At 44.7% G+C, this 13,360-nt stretch overlaps 1 long non-coding RNA gene across 2 annotated transcripts in view; it reads right to left on the bottom strand.

Moving 5' to 3' along the window:
* The window catches only part of LOC141085621 (uncharacterized), a 384,296-nt gene extending 371,205 nt beyond the window's left edge, over nt 1-13,091 (bottom strand). For both annotated transcript variants that reach the window (XR_012231339.1, XR_012231338.1), the window contains exons 1-2: nt 13,022-13,091; nt 35-157 (exon numbers count right to left, since the gene is read on the bottom strand). This is a non-coding gene — a long non-coding RNA (uncharacterized lncRNA). The remainder of the gene's footprint in view (nt 1-34; nt 158-13,021) is intronic.
* Between the last annotated feature and the right edge of the window lie 269 nt (nt 13,092-13,360).

The raw sequence follows: 13,360 nt of genomic DNA, 5'->3' as shown, positions 1-13,360 counted from the left end.
GGGACAAGCAGAGTAAGTTGAAATAACTACATACCAGGTATAAGCTTGCATAGTTGATAACACATATGTAGCATTCAGGATTAACTGCTTGCTGACATTGAATGGAGTGGAGACACACAGGAGTTGATTCAGAGCAGAGATTGAAAAAGCTGGTTACCTGTATGAAGAGAATAGAGACGCATGTCACATTCATCCATGTTATAACTGCCTCATACTTTGATCAAATGTACTTTGATTAAATGTGCATAAATGTCCCCATATCAAAGTTTGCATGCTTCTTTCCTGGGATCCTGAATGGTACTTTAAGTCTGTCTCTGTCACAAGCTTCTCTTGAAGTCACATGTGGTGATTAAGTTACATACCAGTTGTTCATTCAACTTAGTGTCCGAGTAAGATGTCCCTGGAGTGTGACTGATGGAAGTGAAGAAGAGAGCGACCCCCCTTCCTCTTGTAGCCATATTATATATATATGTCCCTGACAGCACGTGGTCTCTATATATGGGGTTGACATTTACCATGAGCTAAATTTACAGAAGTAATCTGTCAGCTAAAAGCAATCTGCTCGGTACAGAACTGAGTGTAAAAAGAATATAAATCCATAAATAATAATTAATATTTAACAGTGCTCTGTTGTACATTTACTTGCTATATAACAGTCTAAAAAAGAGTTGAAAAATGTTTCTGTATTAATTTGCTCATCCATATATAGTATTACTTGCTCTTTGGTTCATTTTTTGTTACAAATAACACTCCAAAAGGAATTATTACATGCTCTGTGGGCAACTAAAGATGACAGAATGATGCAAGACTCCTGAGGGAATGACTGAAGGAATATCGGAGCCAGAGGAAGCTGGCGTGATAGTAGAGGTAGCAGGAGCCTGTAGTCCAGAACTGGACGCTTTCCCAGAACTACCAAGCCCCAAACTCAGGAAGCAGTCTTCACCGCTGGGGTTTTTACATACTTCAGACTTGAAAGCCAGGAACCAGACAGGTTGGAAGAGACAAGGAGGTGTGCCAGGACCAGGGCTGGCGAAATGCTAGTGGGCCTGCTAGCCACAAGATACTGACAGTTGGCATTTCATGGTAATGTCATTAGGTACGGACGGCAGAGGAGAAGTGGGTCCATAGAAGAATTTGGGACCCATCATCACATGTTGTTCAACCAGAGGCTAGTTGAGATTGAACACTTGCTTCAAAGGCTACAAGTGGTGACGGCTGTAACCCGGGGCCAAGCCGTTCTTCTCGGGATGATAGGCCGAGGAGAGATTTAGCTCAATGCTGAGCAGGCTACAGAGCTCTCTCTAGAACCGAGATGCAAACTGGGGACCCCGATCGCTGACAATCTTGTCCGACATGCCGTGCAGACAGAAAACGTGCTTAATGAACAATGCTGCCAGGCCCCGTGCAGAAGGTAACCGGGAGAGAGGTACCAGGTGCACCATCTTGGAGAAATGGTCGGTGACAACCCAAATGACCGTGCTGCCACTGGACTTGGGCAGTCCCACCATGAAATCCATACCGACCTTCTCCCAGGGCTTGTCTGCTACCGTCAGGGGGTAAAGTAGCCCAGCGGGCCACTGCCGAGGGGACCTATTCTGGGCGCAAGAGACGCACGCCTGAATATAGGCCCTGATATCACGGGTCATATGCGGCCTCCAGTAAATCTTCGCCAGAAGCTTAGAGGTACATTTTGTCCCGAAATGTGCACCCACCCTGGACAAGAGAGCCCAAGAGAGAATCTCTGGTCGCAGATGGACACGGACAAGGGCGACCGGAGCCACGGCCCTCAGGCTCCCGGATGGGACAATCAGCCAAGGCTCCTCCTCCTCCTCTGATGACACCACAGAGCGGGAGAGAGCATCGACCAGGAAGTTCTTCTCTCTGGAGAGAAAATGGAATGTGGAGTGGAACTGGGAGAAGAACAAGGACCATCTGGCCTGGTGAGAATTTAGCCGCTGGGATGTCTGCAAATATACCAAGTTCTTGTGGTCGGTGAACACCTGAAAAGGGTGGTGAGCCCCCTCCAGGAGGTGTTGCCACTCCGAAAAGGCCAACTTCATCGCTAGCAACTCCCTGTTCCCGATGGAATAATTCCTTTCCGCCAGTGTGAAGGTCTTGGAGCAAAAGAAGCATGGATGTTTCCGACCTTGCGTGTCCTTCTGGAACAGCATACTATAACAGCAGAGGTATATAGCAGCATCCTATACATCCCAAAGAATATCACAAGTGCTGTAAATCCAGGACCATTAAAGGATCAGTCGTTACATAACATAGGCGACGGATCCTAGCGATTCTGAGAATGTCTATTCGTGACATATTGGGCTTCATGTTAGTGGTAAATTTAGGTTGATAATTTTTGCGTTTATTTGTGAAAAAATGGAAATTTTGAAAATTTTGAAAATTTAGCAATTTTGAAATTTGGAATTTTTATTCTGTTAAACCAGAGAGTTATGTGACACAAAATAGCTAATAAATAACATTTCCCTCATGTCTACTTTACATCAGCACAATTTTGGAAACAATTTTTTTTTGTTAGGAATTTACAAGAGTTAAAAGTTGACCAGCGATTTCTAATTTTTACAACAAAATTTACAAAACCTTTTTTTTTAGGGACCACCTCACGTTGGAAGTCCCTTTGAGGGGTCTATATGGCAGAAAATACCCAAAAGTGACACCATTCTAAAAACTGCACCCCTCAATATGCTCAAAATCACATTCAAGAAGTTTTATTAAACCTTTACGTGCTTCACAGGAACTGAAGTGATGTGGAAGGAAAAATTAACAAACATTTTTACAAACATTTTACTTCAGAACCAGTTTTTTTTATTTTCACAAGTGTAAAAAGAGAAAAAGAACAAAATTTGTTGTGAAATTTCTCCTGAATAAGCTGATACCCCATATGTGGGGGTAAACCACTGTTTGGGCGTACGGCACGGCTTGGAATGGAAGGAGCACTGTTTGCCTTTCAGTGTAGAATTGTCTGGAATTGAGATCGGATGCCATGTCGCGTTTGTAGAGCCCCTGATGTGCTTAAACAGTGGAAACACCCCACAAGTTACACCATTTTGGAAAGTAGACCCCTTAAGGAACTTATTTAGATGTGTGGTGAGCACTTTGAATCTCCATGTGCTTCACAGAAGTTTATAATGTAGCCTCATGCATTGTTCACCCTCTGTTTTTACTTCTGATGTCTGTACTCTGATTTTTCCCCTGACTTTAATTCCATGTATCATACTTCAAATTGACTTAATGTATATTGATAGGCTCCTCACACCTAGTCTTATCTGCCCATCCTGTCCTACCTCTTTCTTCAACTCTGATGCTAGTCAAATGTCCCATTAACTGCCATCTGTTAATCGCCCCCTGCTGTGAACCATCCTCCTCCCTCCCTCACCTGGCTTCATTTCATGGACATTTGAATTGTATAAGTTGAAGATAGCAGGTCAGATATGACCTTGGTCAGATGTGACATCATTTGAAGTGACATATTTAAAGTGATAGATGAGAAATATACCAGAAATAGTCCAGAAATCGGTCAGATGGTAAGACTAACCATTGCTTTCTTACTATACTTGCTTTATTTTTTCTTTAACCCTGCCCTTCAACCATGCTCACACTTGCCATCACCGTTTTTGCTCCACTAATCTTCACTCTCCTTCGCTATCCCCAAACCCCTGTAACCTTGTACCAAATAACAATCTCCCCCTCTCTCTTACCCCCTACCTCGTTTCATCTGCAGACATACCCCTTAACCTCAGACCTCTCCTACTAAAATACAATACAAGACAATCACTCTCCTTCACCCACCTGCTTTCCCTTTCTCTGCTTCTCCTCACTGCTGGTGACATATCCCCCCATCCTGGCCCCCCCGCCTCATACATCCCACTAATCCCCACCTTTATCTTTCTCACACCAGGAGAAACCACGGCAATCCCTCAAACTTAAAACCTGTGCCACTGACCCCCTCCTTCTCGCACCCTCTTTCTGGAGCACTTTGCAATGCTAGCTCCATCTGTAACAAGCTCCTCGTGATCCACGACCTCTTTACCTCCCGCAAACTTTCCTTCCTGGCCCTCACTGAGACCTGGCTGACACCCCCTGACATGGCCTCCCCAGCCACACTGAGTTATGGCGGCCTCCACTTTACCCACACTCCTCGCCCTGGCATCAGACAAGGTGGAGGAGTGGGTTTCCTCCTTTCTAAACACTGCTCCTTCAACCCTATCCAACCCCCACCCTCCTTTATCGTCCCTTCTTTCCAGATTCACTCTGTCTGCATTTACTCTCCCTCTAATCTCAAAATGGCTGTCATATACCGACCACCGGGCTCAGCCACTGCTTTCATCGACCAATTCTCCACCTGGCTCCTCCACTTTCTCTCTTCTGACATCCCCACCATCATCCTGGGGGACTTCAACATCCCCATTGAAACCCACCAGCCAGCAGCCTTCAAACTCAGGTCACTTACCTCATCCTTTGGGCTTACTCAGTGGTCCTCCACAGCCACCCACACAGATAGACATACATTAGACCTCATGTTCACCCGCCTCTGTTCCCTATCTAATCTCACAACCTCTCCCTTCCCCCTATCTGACCACCATCTACTCACCTTCTCATCCTTGTCCTCCTCACCTGCCCCCATGTCCAGCCACTAGCACATCCTTGCAGAAACCTCGCAAAGCTAGACATCCACATACTCTCAGACTCTCTTTTACCTCTGTCCTCCATATCTTCACTCCACAACACGGACAGTGTCACCGCTATCTACAACGCCACCCTCACATCAGCCATAGACTCAGTCGCTCCTCTCATGCATGGCAAAGTGTGACAAACCAATAGGCAACCCTGGCACAACAACCTCACCAAAAAACTTCAAAAAGCATCCATGGTCGCGGAGCGGCGTTGGAAGAAAACGCCTGCCAGATGACTTCACTGCTTTCAAACACGCTACACTTGCCTTTAAATCAGCCCTCACCTCTGCTTAACAGACCTATTTCACAAACCTTGTATCTTCATTATCCCACAACCCTAAACAACTGTTCAGCACATTTAACTCTCTCCTCCGCCCACCACTGCCACCTCCAACTCCCCTCATCTCTGCTGAGGACTTTGCCACCTACTTCAAAAACAAGATCGACCAAACAAGGCAAACCTTTACAGTTCCACCACCCCAACGCTCCACATACCAGACCTCTGCCCTTCCCTAATAACCTCCCTCTCCAACATCACTGAAGGAGAGCTTGCTCATCTCTCTTTCCAAATCACGCCTCACCACCTGTGCACTTGACCCCATCCCTTCCCACCTGTTCCCCAACCTCACTAACATGATCATACAAGCCCTAACCCATCTCTTCAACCTATCCCTAACTTCTAGTACCTTCTCCTCTGCCTTCAAACATGCCACCATAACACCCATCCTCAAAAAATCAAACCTTGACCGAACTGCTATGCCCAGCTATCGCCCCATATCACTGCTCCCATTTGCTTCCAAACTCCTCGAACAGCATGTCCATGCTCAACTTTCCTCCCACCTCGCATCTAACTCCCTCCTTGACATCCTGCAATCTGGCTTCCGCCCCCACCACTCCACTGAAACTGCTCTGATCAAAATTACTAATGACTTACTCACAGCCAAAGCTAACAGACAGTTCTCCATCCTCCTCCTTCTTGACCTGTCCTCTGCCTTTGACAAAGTTGACCACTGCCTACTGCTACAGATTCTTTCTTCCCTTGGCATAAAGACCTTGCCCTGTCCTGGATTTCCTCATACCTTTCTGACCGTGCAATCAGCATTTCCCACTCCCACACTACCTCCTCATCCCGCCCCCTCTCTGTTTGAGACCCCCAAGGTTCTATCTTGGGGCACCTACTTTTTTCCATCTATACTCTTGGCCTAGTACAACTCATAAAGTCCCATGACTTCCCAGTACCACCTGTATGCAGATGACACTCAGATCCACCTCTCTGGCCCAGATGTCATCTCTGCCGTCCAGAATCCCAGAGTGTCTATCAGCCATATCCTCCTTTTTCACCTCTCGCTTCCTAAAACTCAACGTAGACAAAACTGAATTCATTATCTTTCCTCCATCTCACGTATCTTCCCTACCTGATCTATCTATTATGGTAAACGGCATCACACTCTCTCCAGCACCTGAAATCCGCTGCCTCGGAGTAACTCTCGACTCTGCCCTGTCCTTCAAACCACATGTCCAAACTCTTGCCACCTCCTGTCACCTCCAACTCAAAAATATTTCCAGAATCCGTCCCTTCCTCAGTCCTCAATCTACTAAAACTCTTGTACATGCTCTCATCATCTCCTGCCTTGACTACTGCAACACTCTCCTCTGTGGCCTCCCTGCTAACTCTCTTGCACCACTCCAGTCTGTCCTCAAATCTGCTGCCCGACTAATCCACCTCTCTCCTCGCTACTCCCCTGTCTCTCCCCTCTGCAAATCCCTCCATTGGCTCCCAATTCCCCAACGAATCCAATTCAAACTACTAACGCTGACCTACAAAGCCATCCACAACCTGTCCCCTCCCTATTTCTCTGAAATAATCTCCCAATATCTTCCCTCACATAATCTTTGATCCTCCCAAGACCTCCTACTCTCCTCCACACTTATTCATTCCTCACACAACCGCCTCTAAGACTTCTCCCAAATATCCCCTATCCTCTGGAATACCATGCCTCCACACTTCCGATTATCCACCACCCTCGGATCCTTCAAACAGAATCTGAAAACCCATCTTTTCTGGAAAGCTAACAGCCTGCAATGACCAATCTGCCGCCTTACCACCGCCTGAGCTGCCGCCTCATCACCACCAGAGCTGCTGCACCCCTGACCTTCTGTCTCTTCCCCACTATCCTGTAGAATGTAAGTCCACAAGGATAGGTTCCTCTCCCCTCTGTACCAGTCCGTCATTGTAAATTTGTTTACTGTTAACGATATCTATAACTTTGTATGTAAACCCCCTTCCCATGTACTGCACCATGGAATTAATGGCACTATATAAATAAATAATAATAATAAATAACAATAATAAAGTAGAGCAGTGAAAATATAAAATCATTTTTTTTCCTCAAAAATGATTTTTTAGCCCGCTATTTTTTATTTTCACAAGGGTAACAGGAGAAATTGGACCAAACAAGTTGTTGTGCAATTTGTCCTGAGTACGCTGATACCTCATATGTGGGGGGAACCACTGTTTGGGTGCATGGCAGAGTTCGGAAGGGAAGGAGTGCCGTTTTGGAATGCAGACCTTGATAGAATGGTCGGCGGGCGTCATGTTGCATTTGCACAGCCCTTAATGTGCCTAAACAGTAGAAACCCCCAACAAGTGGCCCCATTTAGGAAACTAGACCAACCAAGGAGCTTAACTAGATGTGCAGTGAGCACTTTGAACCTCAAAGTGCTTCACAGAAGTTTATAACGTAGAGCCGTGAAAAGAACAAATCATATATTTTCCACAAAAATGATGTTTTCACCCCTAAATTTTTACTTTCACATGGCTAACAGGAGAAATTAGACCCCGTAAGTAGTTGTGCAAATTGTCCTGAGTACGCTGATACCCCATATGTTGGGAAAAACCACTGATTAGGCACACATCAGGGCTCGGAAGGGAGGGAGCACCGTTTGACTTTTTGAATGCAAAATTGGCTGGAATCAATGGTGGCGCCACATCGCGTTTGGAGACCCCCTGATGTGCCTAAATAGTGGAAACCCCTCAATTCTAACTCCAACCCTAACCTATAAACACCCCTAACCCTAATCCCAACCCTAACCATAACTCTAACCACAAACCTAACCCCAACACACCCCTATTCCCAACCCTAACCATAACCTTAACCACAACCCTAACCCCAAAACACCCATAACCCTAATCCCAACTCTAACCATTACCCTAGCCACAACCCTAACCCTAATCCCAACCTAACCCTAACCACAACCCTAATCCTAATCCCAACCCTAACCATAACCCTAATCACAGACCTAACCCCAACACACCCGTAACCCTAATCCCAACCCTAGCCCTAATCCAAACCCTAATCCTAACCCTAATCCCAACCCTAACCCTAATCGCAACCCTAACCCTAATTCCAACCCAACCCTAATTCCAACCCTAATCCTAATTCCAGCCCAAACTGTAATTCCAACCATAACCCTAACTCTAACTTTAGCCTAACTCTAACCCTAATGGAAAAATGAAAATAAATATATTTTCTCTATTTCATTATTTTTCCCTAACTATGGGGGTGATAAAGGCAGGGTTTATTTACTATTTTTTTATTTTGATCACTGTGATAGGGTCTATCACAGTGACCAAAATGAACCAATAGGAAAAATCTTCCTATTGTTGCCGGGTGCCGGCCATCAGATCTCGGTGGCAAACTTCGCATGTGTCCACCATTTTTTTCCCAGAAGAAGATGGCGGTGCCCATGGGGGAAAACACGCGGGCCGAGGAGCACTGGGAATGCCAGGGGGATCGGGGACCCTATTTCTCTCTCCTCTTATGTGCGATCACATCAGAGGAGAGAGAAATTAAGTGGCACATCAGATTTTTTTTAAGTCGCCATTATACGGTTAATAACGGCGATCTCAAAACCGGGGTCGGTAAAAACCAACCCGAATCATGTTCTCTGGGATCTCTGCTACCCCCGGTAGCCAAGACCCTAAAGAAAATCTGACTCTGGAGGGTACTATACACTTTTTCCGCAGCTCCATTATTTAACGGCGGTGTGGTTAAAGTACCCTTAACTACTGCCGTTAAAAGGCGTATCAGCGGTCGTTAAGGTGTTAAGTAAAACTTGTTCTTATACCATATTTATCATTCTATTTGTTCTACTGTTATCACCTCTTCTTTAGAACTCTGTATCACTGGTTATTGTATGGATCATCCAAGATATATAATTTACCAGGACCATCAATACAGTCTGTAGCTTTATTACATGAAGATCATGCTTCCAAAGTGTTTTCTATTCTCATTGTGGTATAATTTGAATAGATGAACATTTGATATGGAAGAGAATTGCTCATATAAAGATATTAGTTCTCTAATGACATAGTTGATACCAGTTACAGACAAAGTTAATCTTACTCTTTAATTTCTGTACCGAAGACCCAATGTTTCTGATCAAAATACATTACCTTAATATAATGATGCCCTATTTTCATAATAGTAATATGATAGCCATAAATACAATAAGCCATATTTAAATTCACAGAGCCAATACACTATATAAGAACCTGAACAGAACATGCTGGCTTTGCTAACTGTTCTCTTTTTTTCAAAGGCATTAGGTTTGCAGCTTATGAGACATCAGCATTTTAGCACAGGAGGCACGTTGATGTCACAGTGCCAGCCCACTGTATACGAGTGAGAAAAGTTGACGGCGATGGTCAGGGAATCAGGTGGGTGTAACCTTAAGTTTTTTTTTATTACGGGGATTGTGAGAGGTGACTGTTGTGGACATCATACTGTGTATAGGGGAGCTTAGGGAGCATCGTACTCTATAATGTACAGGGGCCATTATAATGTATGTAGGGAATTGTGGGGCTATCATGCTGTATAGTCTCTTCAGGGGAAGAGGACTAGAACTCTAGTGCTACCTATTAGAAGTAGCAATCCTGAAAGTCAATGTTGACCCTTTAACGAGCCTTTTCACATGACTTAGGATAAAAGCCAAGCCAGAACCTCAATTTGCAGACACTAGGTATCCTGGTACTGCCCCTCATCAGTGCAAAGTGCGAGATCTGGTTTGGCTGTGTGAGGGGCGTCTGACCGCGATCCAAGTATTAACATTTCTCCTTACGGAGAGTGACATGTTAAGCATGCCTAGATGAGGAAACTTAAAGTCGCAATGCTCCTCTGGGAAATATGCAAACAGTCTCTTCAGAGGAAGAGGACTAGAACTCTAGTGCCACCTACTGGAAGTAGCAGGAAGCAGCATACTGTATGTAGTGAGTTATAGGGAAATCATACTGTTTATAGTGATCTGTGAAGTCCTCACACTTAACTGAGACCTGTGGGATAATCAAACTGTATATGTGGAGCTGCGATGTCATCATATTATGTATAGTTGGATGGTGGCTATCGTACTGTATATTGGAATCTGTGGTGACATCATGCTATTTATAAGGGAATTTGAAGAAACCATAGTATTTATAGGAGGATTTAGAACCATTAAATTAAATATAGGAAGATGTAGGGACCATCATATTGTACATAGGAAACTTAAGGGGCCATCATAATATATATCGGGATATACACACGTGGTTAAAATTGTAGGTATCCGTCGTTTAATGACAGAAAACCCACAATGGTAACAGATATATCTTGAATCTGACAAAAGTAATAATAAATCAAAAATCTATGAAAATGAACAAATGAAATTTAAACATTGCTTTGCTTCCACAGAATTTTTTAAAAAATGCAACTCTTGAAATAGGCCTGGACAGAAATGATGGTAGCCCTGAAAATAATGTGACAAAAGGGACATGTTAAATCAAGAAGTGTCAAATTATTAGCATCACAGGTGTCAACAATCTTGAAATCAGTGAGTGGGCCTGTATTGAGGGCTACAGATACTCACTGTGCTGTTTGGTGACATGGTGTTTATCACACTCAACATGGACCAGAGGAAGCGAAGGAAAGAGTTGTCTCAGGAGATTAGAAAGAAAATTATAGACAAACATGTTAAAGGTAAAAGTTATAAGACCATCTCCAAGCAGTTTGATGTTACTGTGACTGCAATTGCACATATTATTCAGAAATTTAAGCCCCATGGAACTGTAGCCAACCTCCCTGGACGTGGCTGCAGGAGGAAAATTGATGACAAATCAAAAAGACCGAAAATACGAGTGGTAACAAAAGAGCCCAGAAAAACTTCTAAACAGATTAAAGGTGAACTTCAAGCTCAAGGAACATCAGTGTCAGATCACACCATCCGTCGTTGTATGAGCCAAAGGGGACTTCATGGGAGACAACACCATTGTTGAAAAAAAACATAAAAAAGCCAGACTGGAATTTTCCAAACTACATGTTGACAAGCCACAAAGCTTCTATGAGAATGTCCTATGGAAAGATGAAACAAAAATGGAACTTTTTGGCAAACCACATCAGCTCTATGTTCACAGATGGAAAAATGAAGCATATCAAGAAAAGAACACCTACTGTGAAACATGGGGGAGGCTCTGCTATGTTCTGGGGCTGCTTTTCTGCATCTGGCACAGTGTATCTAGAATGTGTGCAGGGTACAATGAAATCTCAAGACTATCGAGGGATTCTAGAGTAAAATGTGCTGCCCAGTGTCAAAAAGCCTGGCCTCAGTCACAGGTCATGGGTCTTGCAACAGGATAATGACCCAAAACACACAGCTAAAACACCCAAGAATGGCTAAGAGGAAAACATTGGACTATTCTGAAGTGGACTTTTATGAGCCCTGACTTAAATTCTATTGAGCATCTTTGGAAAGAGATGAAACATGCTGTCTGTAAAAGGCAGCATTCAAACAAGAGACAACTGGAGCAGTTTGCTCTTGAGGAGTGGGCCAAAATACCTGTCATGAGGTGCTGATGTCTCATTGGCAGTTACAGGAATCTTTTGATTGCAGTGATTGCGTCAAAAGGTTGTGCAGCAAAATATTAAGTTAAGGGTACTATCATTTCTGTCCAAGCCTTGATTGCAGTGATTGCTTCAAAAGGTTATGCAACCAATTATTAAGTTAGTAGAAATAGGTCCATTGCTATCATTTCGAGAGTGCGGTGAAATTAACAGGTGACGTATATCTGTCAATTGCACAGGCGCAGTTCGTGGCTGTAAGGCTATTACCGCGGCTGCACAAGTAAAACATAAATGTCACCGATATTCCCCACACATTCACAGTAACACACACATATATACATACATACATATATACACACACACACACACACACACATACGCACTTATATATACATATGCACACACACATACATATACATACACACATATACTGTACATATACACACCTTCCTGGTATATATCATCTCAGGCCACAGCTCTCCCGCTCTCAGTTTTGCCTTCACCTCACACCGCGGACTCAGTAAGGGCTGCTGTAGGTGTATTCATAACGTGATAAAACTACCAGTCCCGGCATGCACTGCAAAGTTTCCTGCTTCCTCCACTCAGAGAGGACGTGACTCGGTGACATTAGTCATTGCCAGGCTGAGGAAGACATTTCCCTCTGCTGGTCCACGGGCTGTGGTTATGTCAAACGTAAACAAACTAGATATCCCGGCATGCATCTCTATTTTGTCATCATGACAATCAACCTATGTAAAAAACGCGACTGAAGGCAGGAAGACAACATACGGGCACAAAATGCTGGGATTTGTAGTCTTGCTGCTGGTTTAGTGACCAGGAGACATGAAGGGTTGGCAGGGCTGACGCTGGCACCAGGGTAGGTGTAGTTTGTGAGGAGTGTTGGGCCGCCCCACTGCCACAGCTACTATTTGAGGGTGCAGTTCGTGGCCACAAGGCCACGAACTGCGCTTGCGTAAGTGACATACACATCACCGCTATTCCTGTGCATGCGTAGTAATGACGCGGCTGTTACTATGCCTGAGTGGGAATAGCAGAGACGTGTATGTCACATGCGCAAGCGCTGTTCATGGCCTCTGTGCCTTATGGGATTCGGGGACAGCGGCCACTGGCGATTATATATGTAGAAGATACACACACGCAGTCTATGACACCTACACTCTATGACACTGTCTGTCACTCTCACACTGCCTCCTTGCTGTGCACAGACCTGTACAGTCCCTATTGTGCTGACAGTGCACAGTAAGGAGTCCTCCGGTCACTATGATGGAGCCACATTACAGCCTGTACACGACGTGTGCAGAGGAGGTGGGGAGACTCCACAGTACGGTGGCTGCAGACCTCCACACTCACCTGTAGCCATCGCTATTTATGAACCCTGCAACGGAGGAGACATTTAATAGAGCAGAGGGAGCCCCAAGTCTGTCAGGACTTACACACCAGATGTTAGGTGATCATAAACTTCCTGTCTGCTTTCCAAGCCTCACTGGCACTGATGGCAGCTGGGCTGAAGGACCTGTGATGACGTCAGGACCATGTGCTAAGTGACATGTGTGGGCGGAGTCTGACTTCTGGCTGTGCTGCAGCACTGTAGTCAAATGATAAGGCCTATGTACGTGGGAATAGCAGAGACGTGTATGTCATTTGCGCAGGTGCAGTTCGTGGCCGCAGTGCTTTATGGGATTCGGGGACAGCAGCCACTGGCGATTATATATGTAGAAAGGTACCATAATTTCTGTCCAGGTCTATTTCATGAGTTTTATTTTTTCTAAATTCTGT

This window comes from Dendrobates tinctorius, unplaced genomic scaffold (assembly GCF_039654945.1).
Source record: "Dendrobates tinctorius isolate UK_male_01 unplaced genomic scaffold, ASM3965494v1 ptg000028l, whole genome shotgun sequence".
NCBI classification, from domain to species: Eukaryota; Metazoa; Chordata; class Amphibia; order Anura; family Dendrobatidae; genus Dendrobates; species Dendrobates tinctorius.
This window is presented reverse-complemented; position numbering and strand designations above follow the sequence as displayed.